The sequence below is a fragment of the Plectrocnemia conspersa genome, unplaced genomic scaffold (genome assembly GCF_051122295.1).
Source record: "Plectrocnemia conspersa isolate PC_06_02 unplaced genomic scaffold, ASM5112229v1 ptg000012l, whole genome shotgun sequence".
NCBI classification, from domain to species: Eukaryota; Metazoa; Arthropoda; class Insecta; order Trichoptera; family Polycentropodidae; genus Plectrocnemia; species Plectrocnemia conspersa.
In genome coordinates, this window is record NW_028277176.1 from 9551119 (window position 1) to 9563607 (window position 12489).

The following is a 12489-nucleotide window of genomic DNA, read 5'->3' on the forward strand; positions in this document are numbered from 1 at the left end:
TTTAAATCTTCAACTTTATTTCGAAAAAATTGGCAAATTTAAAAGGCGTCTTTAATATTTTTTAAATATTAAGGGTGTTGGTTTCTCAGAATTTGATTTGATGATGATTTGATTTCTGTTGTTCAACACAATTATTTTGATGTAGATTTAAATTAAATCGGTGACATCTTAAAATAAGATGTAGTTAATCTGGTATTTAAAGTTTCTTGAAAATTAAAAGCAATGCTCAGGTCTAAACGAATTGCTGCCATTACGGCCCGTGAACCAATATTTCAATTGTTTTTTTATTGCTCAAACTAAAAAAAGTATAATAATACCTAAATTAGTTACTAAATTAGTGCAATGAAGCACGTTACTATTTATTTAAGTAATCTGAATATAGTTAATTGCAGACTATCGAGATTATTATATAGAAGTCTTGATTTTAATGTGTAAAAAAAACTGATAAAGTATTTTTTTTATTTTTTCAGATACTTCAAACGTCTTTGAGTCTCAAGTTTATGGGATAAATCAAATAAAAGAAGATTAAGGTAATTCTTAAAATAATAAATCTCACATAATATAACGATTAAATTGCAGGTTCTTTTGTGTAAGCTCGCCCAAAATTAAGGTGGATACCAAAGGGAAGGTAGGGTACAGAAAGCGGGAGGAGGGCGAGCTTTCAAAATAAATTGTCGTCGGAAAAAAGCGCGCGCCTACTACATAGACACCCTTTACCTACCTCCATCTCTTTCTGGGGCGGCCGACTCAGACTAGAGGGGGTGGCGCTTAAAAAGTAGAAAATGAAAGAGGAAAACGATACCGTTAAATAAATTCTGCGAGCATCAAAGAGCGTGCGACACATGTAAGTCTCCCCGGGAGCACAAAGCTCCGCTCCGGTTCGGCCATTATCACGGTCGGGTAGATCGCACACAGAAACTAAAATGCGGATCTTCTCCTTTTGTTTTTATAGCGAACGAATCGACAGATACGGATGGGGCCGCTGCTATTAAATTCTATCTGTATTTTTCAGCCGATAATAGTCGGACGCTTCGGCGACCTTGCCCCCATCATCGTCGCGTCCCCCAATTAGTTTAATGGCGACGAGGATTGCGCGACCCCATCGGGAATCACCTTTCGAATTTTGTGCTTTTTTCACCGTTATTAATTCGGGTAAAGATTGGCGATGTACCGGTGATAAGAATGTCCACTTTTGACTGATTGCTATAGTGTTGTTCGTTAGGGCCGAAAGCTCAGTGAGTGATGCGATACTTTTAATTAACTCTAAATGGTCTAAATATAGATTGTTTTTTTGCTTATTTTAAATAGATACTTTAGAAAATACTAACTTTTGAACCTCCTCAAACTCAGTGCAGATTGCAATGTACAATCATTTTAATGCTTGTTTTTGAAGCCATTTTTGATTGGGACCTTTTGTACATCATAATGTACACCATATTATTTAAAAATAAAAATAAATTGTTTTTCATGCCCCTTTAATGTACTTATTAAAATTGCCCCTCTATTGTATAAGAAAAAAATAATTATATTTTTTATGTTCATTTATGTACTTAATAAAAAAAATTAACTAAAATAATTTTTCTACGAAAAATAAAAATTCTGGTATGAGAAGGTTAACATATTTTTGAATAGATTACAGTAAGTCCATCAAATAAATATAGTTAAAGAGTCATCAATGGATCAATTATACGCAATAAATGTATAAATAGTTAGCTTATCCTATTAGAGATTTATTTTACTCTCTTTTTTCAAACTACTTAAAAACATATGACAACCCTAAGTCTGTTTTATTATATAATGTTTTTATGCAATCTATCCCATGTAAACATTTAGTAGGTTGTAGGAAAAATAAGTAAGTTAATGACTTGTTGGGCATTTTATTTATAGACATTTAGATATTTTTCTTAATCAAATAGGTCTTTATGTTAGCTATAAGTCGCTGAATATTATAGCAAGATCTTTTTGTTTGGCTGATTTTTCTTAATATAATTATTTTCCTTGGCAGTAACTAATTTTGCTTTTTTATAAATTCTACGCTGAGATCTTTTTACAGAACCTATAATGTAAGATTTCATTAGATTAATATCATTTTTTCTCTTGATCTGCTGAAATTTACAAATATATGTGGGTTGATTGGTTTTAAGGGTTTCTTAGTTATATTGGTTTTAATTAGCTTTAATATATTTTTAAATACTGATCTCTAAAATCAGTGTCTACGACAAGATCAAATTTAAATTAGAGGATAAACATAAAATGCAAAAATACATATGGATTTAGTGATATTAATTATTATTTTTGTGTCTTCAGTCTCTCTATAAGTGAATAGTTATAAATAATAATTTTATGTATTTTTTTGGTTTTTGAAAGATTTTTCTTAATTTATCTTATTTTTTTATATTACTATTATTCTAATTTTATCTCTTTAGTGGTTTCTTGTAAACTAGAAAATGGTACTAGACCAGCAACTTATACTTAATTTTAATGTATATATTCCAAATTTTGTAATAAACGTTCTTATATATGAATGTTATAAATGTCGTCTTTTTGCAGTCAGTCCTGCTTTGCTCGTTGATGGAGTATATATTTTGTTATATCTGTGTTGGTACATATCTAGACTCCACATTTCAATATTAAAAAAATTCGCAGAATACAACATCTATCGGAATATTTTAAATCAAAGCTTTAATCGAGATAAGGCCATATCTTTAGAAAAAAATTATACTTTGAATTATTAAAATGAAAATAAACATTAAAGAGGTATTTTTTATGTCTCATTAATTAACTATATTCAATTTGAGATTACCTAAAATATTGTATGTATAAAAATAATATGCATTTATGCACCCTAGTGCGAATTTAATTGATAAAGAAACGCTTTTTAAACGATTAAATTTTAATAATTAAACTGATTATTATTTAATATTTTATATTAATAGGCAGAAAATTCGACTCTCTCTATCTATAATTTATTTCTTAGTTCTTCGAAGTCGTAAAGTATAATATTTTATATTGTTTTTTCTTCTCGGATTGTATTATTTGCATTCACGTCTGCCAATCGCCACGCGTCAATAGTAATACAACGATCATTTATTTCGCGGAATACAACTTCATGGCTCACCGATCGATTTATTGTCGGAAATGTTGGTGCAATACTAATTTAGTGGTTGTTTCTTAAGCGACTCGGATACGCATCGGCCATGGTCGGAAGGTCGTCATACTATATTGACTAATTATCAAGAATCCTTCGAGCACGTTTTGGACATATCGTAAAAGTATAATTTTTATGGCCGACGTGACAGGATCAAGGATCGTTCTTAAAACTTTGATGGCGCGAGGAATATCCATTCGATACAATTCAGTAAACTATGGATGTCAGGTTCGGAAATAAAAAAAATACTATTATAGATTCTTATATATTATGTACATCAACAAAATAAAATTATGCAATTTTTAAAAGTCAGAAAAAAACCGGTTTATAAAACAGACAAACTGACGGTTTTACTGCAATTTCGTCTAAACAAGTGATGTATTTTTTTATATAAAAAATTAACAACATAAAATCGTCATTATTATTAGAAATATTTATGTGATATAATTTTATTACAAAAATAATAATAACGAATAAATTTTATGTGCTTGTTAAAAATTGATGTATATAAAACTAAAGATCACTAATTTCTTAAATACTCGCAAACATAATACATTTTAATGTTGATGTTATGATTTGTAATTTATTGCTTCCAAAATTTTTATAGTATTTTTTTATTATAAAAACCAGTAATGTATAGCAAAATTATTGTAATGTATAAGTTTTTTAATTAGTTATTATTTTTCTGTCATGATAATACATTTAAAAAATCTTAATCTTATTAGGAAAAAAAATATTTTGTTACAAAGACAAAGATAATATTTAATCTAGATCGTGTGTAAAATATATTTGTTTTAATTCAAAAACTAAATAGATAATTTCATATTTTCGTACAAAATACTCATTTAATAAATAATATGTTTTTAATATTTATTTTATTATAATTGTGTATTACATTATAAATTTATTAGAATCTGCCTTTTAGATTATAATTATAAATTTGTAATTTAATTCTTTTTCTGAAAATTAATTTTTCACATAATTTTGTTGGTAAATATATTTACTTTATTATATTTTACTTTTTTACTTTACGTATATTTATAGTGAAAATAGGCTATAAAATATCCTATATAAATCCGCATTTCAAACTATTTTTTGCGACTTTTACATAAAAAAATCATAATTATAAATTAAAATAAGTTAATCAATCACTGCGCATTAAAATGTAATATTAACAATCACAAAGATGTAATTAAAACAAAATATATAATTTATAAAAATATAGTTGATCTAAACAATTAATGACATCTAAAATAGGCGTGTTATCTTATTTTTGCGGAAAAACTCTTTATACAGTATATTAGTATCGAGATATCTTTGATTATTTTACTTTCATTCGCTTATTATATTAGGTACGTCATCACATGTTTTGCGCTCAGTTTTTTAACCACGTTCTCGTAAATATCTTAAAGCATAGTATATAATATAAGTAAGTGTACATACATACATACATAGTATGTCAAAACACCCGTCGTATGATTATCATGTCGCTTCCGTCCGCGTGAGTGCGGACTCGAGTGTCCTCGAAAGGATTTTGCTATCGACAGCCTACTTTTATATCTGAAAAAGGATAACAAGCAGTTGTTCAAAATGACGGCAACAAGACGTATAAGCAAAGCGTAATGTCCGAATAACCTTTTCCCGTCAGGACTGGAAACATTGATGAGTCCAAATAAATGTTGCCCTCACCCTGCCCGCCCGAGATCGCCCTTCCGCCTAAGCCCATCTATTCCCGACCACCCACCCCCTAAAAGGGCGCCCTCTCAGGATTCGCCCGGCGTATCTACCTACCTGTCCCCGGCAACCCCTTGATATATTCAGCCAAGTTTTTTTTAACCTTTCATATTCCGCTACCATTGTTCCGCTGTCTACATACATATGTATGTGTATGCGTGTGTTTTTTCTTATTCGCTTTCTTTCTATCTCATCCATAATCCAGTTTTATATACATAATATAAATATATAATAATAAATAAATATATTAGTTTTGGAGTCTTTTTTGTGTTTATTGAATTAAATTCAACATTAGTTACATGTGGTGGACATGACTACTGATTAAGTGATTATATTTAGTAGTGATATATAATTAACAATGAACATAATTAAAACTATTATTATTAAAGCGTAAGAATATCCATACATATTATATTATACGTATTTTTGTATTTTTATTGAATTACAATTATCGTAATAGAGTACATTAAAACGTTATAATATTAATCTTTAAATATATTGCTTATAATTGGGTTGCTCAGATGATCTAAATCTATTATTTCGTAACCTATGAAAGCATATATTACTTCTTCAGGAGCTTCTCCAGGAATCAACCTACATTTAATGTTATTATCGTTATTCATTATTGACATTAACCAGAATCAATTTTAAGAGTAAGTTAAGGTACTCTTTACACATAAATGACGTCAGCGAAAAATATTTTAAGATTCTCAACTTTATTATGAAGTACGCGTTTTACTCAAATTCTCATATGTTATAAGTTTTCATATGCTTTAAATAAAAATAAAATACTGCTTTTGTATCGGTATATGTTGAAGTAGTGGTATACAAGTTTAGAGCTTTTGACCTAAAAGGTACGAGAGGTCGTGGGTCTTTTCAACACATTTAATATAAGAGTATTTATTGCTGAGCCCTAAAATTATTAATTACCGTATTTGATTGAGTTTTTAATACTATAATTTAAATATGATATTATAAAATTAAAAAAATATTGCAATTTATTTATCATTATTTTTTATTACAATTGTCATAATTTTTATATGTACAGTAAAATAAATTATTAATGTATATTTACAATATAATTATGCAATTTAAATAATACAACGGCAATAAAGGCCTGCGTACCTTTCGTTGTGTAAAAATAAAATACGCGCAATACGCGAATTCGCTGTCAGAATACAAAATCCTGAGGGTGTACAGTAGACGAGCGGACTCGGAGGGTAGCTGGGAGGGTGTTTTGGGGGTGAAGTCGCTTAGGCGAGAGTACACCCTCTCCGGGAGGGTGGTCTCCCTGTGGCCCCATGGCAAAAGTTGCGGCTCGAGAGGGGCTTATCAAAAATCCGCACATTTCCCGCGACGTTTTGATCTATTCCAAGATTGCACCCCGCTCACAACTGCGACACTTCTTGTGGATTCACATAATCGGATAGATATGTACATTTAGAAAATACAAGTGGGATTTCTCAAAGAGAAAAAAATATAAGTAGTTAGAATATGAAAAAGGGTACGAAGGGTACATTTCGACTGAGTATGTATAGATACAAATAAATCTAATATACAAAGTCTGTTTTAAAAGTAAGTGTAATTATTTCCCTATGCACGATTAAACAATCTAGATATCGCACAATGGTTAAACCGTAGCTACTGTCTACAACTTGTGTAAACTAAATCGATAAAATAGCACGCTTCCTATGTTTGTGTGCAGTTGTTTTGATACATCGTTACAGATATTTTTGTGATACATTAAAAATTTTCCACCGAAATATTTGTACATATAACTTAAGTCTATGAAAATTCTACTTAATCAAAAAACATATTTTTATCAACAAACAGTCAAAATGAAAAAGTTCTGCCAGCTGTGATGGCGAAAGCTCGCCGATGCTTTCAAAATTGTCAATCAATCAGTTTTTTACGAATCCGACTCCAGCGAGTTCGGTTGGTCCTAACTTTGCAGTACTATTAAGCCAGAAGTTCGGCTCATGGGTTGTCACGAGCAACTGCCGGGTTGTCATGCAGTTACCAATGATTATTGACTTTTATCAACTGTCGATGAATAATCGGGTATGGGAAGAAAGGGAGATAGCGTATAGTCAGAATATCTCATGTTGTGCCATGTCTGCGTGACTTGATGTCTGCCGTGTCTTTACCCTCTCCTCATTGAATACCAGCCTCAAGTATTAAAGGCTGCAAAGCTCGCTGAAGAGTCATAATCATGCAGCGATTGTCCAAACAATTGTTGTAATTTTTTCTTAGAACATGGAAATATGTATACGCCTTTAGAAAGTGACATTTGCTTGATGGACATATTTTCGAGATCAAATTGTGCAACAAGAATATTGTGGCCATATGATGTTTTTTGTCTTCCGGTGATATATTGTTTCCTGTGACCGTTTCGCAACAAGGAAATATTCTTTCAATGCATTGGAGAGCACTTGCGTGTTATTTATGTAAAACCCTTTTTTGCAGTCGTAACGATGGCTTTTGTGTGGTCCCATCATTTACACTATATTGTGTTGTTTCTCTCAATTATTGATGAATGATTATTTTTGGTCACGGCAATTTAATGCGCGAGTTTCAAGAATGAGAACCCCTATAAAATATTTAGGTAATTATTATTTTAATTTAATCTTCCAGTAGTTTCTAAATTTTTAATATTATTTGTTGCACTTTATTATTTATAACATTTTTATCATTAGGGTCTCTGGTTTGACTTAAGAATGTGTTACGCACTAATGTTAGCAGCATTGTAAATTCTTGCACTTATGTTGAATTTATGTGTCCGTTAAACAAGCTTTTTTATTAAATCTTCAAAGCTTGACCGGTTGGTGTTCTCATGAGACGTAGACAGGGTCTTGTAACTGTTTATAATTAAGCAGATAAGTAAACTATTTGTATATATATATTTATTGAATTTTTATATTAGAACAAATTTATACAGTTTACGATAAAGCATAAATATATATATTATTTAGGTATTTAGGAAATATGTTATTTAAAGTTCTAATGTCAAATAAAATATTTTCTTAACAAATTCAGTATATATTACGTAACGAATGTACGCGTATTAATTAATGAAAGATTACCCAACAGTATTCGTGTTAACACAGCGAAATAAGAATGCAAATTATCATAAATTATAATTTGTACGAACACGTTTTTCGTTCAATATTTCATACAAACTCATCGGGGTAATTGCTCGTTAATATTTTCGCTTAATTTGTACTTTAGTTTGGTGCAAATTTACTTGCCGCTCTGCTCCTTGCCATGAATAAACACATTTTGGAAATGGAAGCTAATTGTGGGTTATGTTCGACGGCAATAACATGCTGTTCATGAACTCTCAAGAATTTATATAGTCATAAACACGAAATTTTGAGTCCGTTACTTTTAATTTACTTAATACAGCGTGATTCAGGAAATACTACATTGTATATTTTACAAAATTAGAATCGCATTAAAGTGTAACGCGAAAATAAACATGGTACTTTTTTAATACAGTGCAATAAAAATTACGTCAGATTCAAAGGAAATGATCGGCATGAATTGGAATAATTTCTGAATGAAAAGTAGGAGGAATTTATATATTATAATAAATCTCAGTTTGACAAAAAAACTGTGTGTAATTATATGTTTGAGAATGATAAATAGAGATGTTTTGAAAGTGCAATAAACGTTAAAAAATATCTGTTCAGTTATTATATTATATAAGCATACCCATTAAAAATCAATATAAATTTTTTTTGCTAATTAGTATGTCGATAATATTTAAAATCCTCTGTCAGACAATTAAAATTTACAGGATTTGGTTTATATTACACCAACACGTAAAGGTCATATTTATCCCATATAAACTCAAGACGTTTTTCAATGTCTGTGACATCAGAATTAGTAATTATTATAATTACAATACTGATTAATCTTATTAGAGTAGGTTTTCTTAAGCTAACATATAAATATATAGATGATTAATTGTTAACTAAAATAAAACAATATTAATTTCATCGTGACTAGGTGTCATATATATGTGATATAAACTTTGAAAATATAGTACGAAATTCAAACGTATTTTTTTGGAGAAGAATTTGTATTTGTTTGATATTTACCGTTGTTACTTCAACGTTAAGTATGTTTATAATCTATCTATGTATATCAATATCATAAGACTCGAACACATTATGCGTTAAATCTTAATTGGTATTTCAATATATAATACTGAGCATTGATTGGTCAAAGTACTTTTGTTTATAATCTAAATAACTTACTGATACATACATGTTTATATGAAATCTCTTATTTCTGTACATTTATAAATCGAATTCGAAAGGATGCTGCGTTTGGTTAAAAATACAAAATACCGAGCGTCCTCTTCAGATGACCCTCTCGAAATGGCTCCATTTTCGAATATGGTGACGATTTTTTCCCTTTTTCTCTCGGTTCTTTTTTGTGCGTTGCTATTCCGTTTTTTGTGATGTTCTCCTCGCTCACTTATTTATGTAGAGGTCGGGTGTATCCCTTTCGATATGTATTCAGCCGTGCCACCATTTTACCCCATCGATAGGCGAATTTTATACGAATGTTTTACTGCCGTACATACACATACGTACCCTTTATCCATACAAATGTCCTTGTTGCAATAAATAATTTGATCTATTGTTGTTACAGAGGGAAATATTTCTACTCGATACTACTTAGTTTCCTTATTGAACAAACGCTTTGTCGTGAATGTATGTATCCGCGTTCATCCAATATTTGTCCACCTCTCAATTTGTATTTTTCATGGCGATTCTATATTCTGTAAGTTCGCCCTTTTCGCTTTTGGAATATATTGCTGGCTCCCTACGTCGGCCGCAACTCCCCAGAGAGCCTCACATCGCTCAACTTCCAAATCGGAATTCAAATCCTTCTTAGGAGACTTTGAACAGGGTTGGCTGAGTTATATAAATAATATTTTTAATGTAATTTTTTTTTTATAAATTGTATTTAAATATAAATCTGTCCCCATAAAAAAGCATAATATGTTGTAGCTCAGAGGCGTGACATTTTATTAATTATACTATAAATTTTCTTAACTATAAAAATAAAAAGATTAGATGTAGTGTTTATTAAATCGAAAATTAAAAGTCAATAGCGTCGGTATAACATTTATTAGGCGATCGACGATGGAAAAAAATGCATAATAGTCATTGGCCATTAACTTATTCTCTTGGTCTTAAAACCCCTTACATAGGTTTTGGTCTCAACAGCTAGCTTAGTGGCTACACTAAATACTACATAAGTTAAATATTTGTTTGTATTTTAGTTTATATGTATGTTTATTCACAAATAAATTTCAAGACCAAAGGAGTTTGTACACAAATAGATAACACTAATATAATCTACAACAATATAAAAATATATATCATTTTGTTCGCACTAGATATTAATAAATGCTCTTTTTTATTTTGTACACGATTAATTCTTATTATACATATTATTGTAGCGAAGTCGAAAGAAAATTTCGACTTCGAAAAATGAAACATTTTTGAAATCTTTTTTCTAGGATTTTTTAAACGGAGTTTAAAAATAAACATCACAATATTTTTTTATTTAAGATATTTTTACTAAGTTACTACTATTTTAATGATTTTAATAGCCGTTATTTTGATCAGGCTGCCTAACGATCTCAGCTGAGGTATTATTTTCTATATTTAGAACAAATTTTATGTCAATATGAATAAAACAACGTCAATTTTGGTGCAGTTCTCAAAATTCATCGAAAATAATAAAAAACATGTTTTCCTTTTAATTTACTTTTAATTTTTTTAAACGGAATTAAGATTTTTTGTTTTAAATAGTTATTAAAAATAAAAAATCTAAAAAAAGTATTTCAAAATGCCAGTTTCCATTTAAAAATATAATGCAGGATTAAGCTAGTTAACGAGCTTCGTCAAGATATTTAAAAGATCATATTTATAAAAAAAGTTTATTGTTAGTAAAAACTAGGATAAAAAAATCTGCAGTTATTGTGTTCTCAAATCTTGTTAGATTTTATATAATAAGATCAAAACGCTTTGAAATAAAAATTAAAATAAAATTTCATCTTTAGGGTGAGTTTAAACGAAATTTAAAGAAAAGATAATAGTTTTAAGTATATCGACATGAAACATATTTAAAAAATATATCTTGTAAATATCCTGGCTACATTTGTAACAGAACTGTGCGACGAAATTGGCGTTGTTGATTACCTAATATCTTAAAGTATAGTTATTAAATTTACAATTAATAATAATAATATAATGAATCAATTATATGTAATTTCAATCTCGTTGTACTAATATTTAAACCTGTACTACGCTTTTTCATTTTTTTATTTTATTTGTGAAACTAATCTATTTTAATTGATTTTTTCAGATACCGCTGAGAACATGATAGACCAGCTCATGAGAAGTAAACATTATCACATGCGACGCTGCGAGGATAATTCCAAAATATTTATATATTACCATCGCGTGTGGCACCCCTGCGAGCTGGGGCCTTTTTTGGACCCGCATGACGTCACATCCGGAGAAAATTGCGAGGGGGAAAAGCGCTCTCTCCCTGGACTCCCCGGTGACCGATTTACAATAAATTTCAAATTGAGAATATGTTTGCGATTTTCATCATCCCGCTGCGTTGGTGGGAAACTTCCCTCAACTCCCGGGAACGTTTTGACCCTAAGGTCAGCCCGCGGACACGATGGAGCGGGATTTACAATTTGATTTTGTCACCCCTTTTGATTACTGATTTTTCTTTTTATAGATAAAAAACCCGATTTTTCCGTCATTTTATGGAAAATGGGGGTGGGTGATTTAATGGCAATTTCTTAATGTGACTGAAATTTGTTGAATACGATGGAATCTGGCGGATCAGAAGCAGAAGGAGTATGATTGACTTTATCTGAAGATTGATCGTCTCGTTGCATACCCCACGCAGATTGGATACAATCAAGATGATATCTGTGTATAATAACGTAAGCTTTCCGTTTTTATTTTATTTTTAATTATTAAAAATAAATAAATTGATAATGTTTACAGAAGCGTAAAAAATGTTTTAAAAATAATGTGAAAATATAATTTAATTCTCGGGGAATTAAAAAAATACTCAAAACTACAATAAATATAAATGATAGATTATTAAAATCCTGAACGATCGTATTTCACTGTTAATTGCTATTGAAGCAATTAGTTAGGATTAATTAGTACGATTATTACTAATTGTTAACTTTGTAGTGAAAATGTTTACTTTAATTATATGACCCAGACAAAATCCAAGTTCTAATAATTATGATTTTTTTTAGATGTTAAATAAGAAATTTAAATTTATTGGACAAAGAACTAGTTTCATAACTTTTTAGAATAGCTGAAGTTTTTTTATACATATACTTAGTAAATACTGATAACACCATAACGATTGCTGAGAAGTAATAAAGTGTTATTTAAAAAAACGTATATTAATGTTTTTCTTAAAATTGTTTTTTGTGTAGCACAAATACGTCACTAGCTAATATAAAAAATAAAATCTAAAAAATGTTACATTTATAGATTGACTGTATTTATACTAAAAAGTTCTGATTCTGAGATTTTAAAATG

At 29.6% G+C, this 12489-nt stretch overlaps 1 long non-coding RNA gene across 1 annotated transcript; it reads left to right on the plus strand.

Moving 5' to 3' along the window:
* The first annotated feature begins 468 nt into the window (after window positions 1–468).
* On the plus strand, window positions 469–11917 carry LOC148228150 (uncharacterized). Its single transcript, XR_015811590.1, has 3 exons — window positions 469–530; window positions 11273–11470; window positions 11660–11917. It is a non-coding gene; the product is annotated as an uncharacterized LOC148228150 (long non-coding RNA).
* The last annotated feature ends 572 nt before the right edge of the window (window positions 11918–12489 follow it).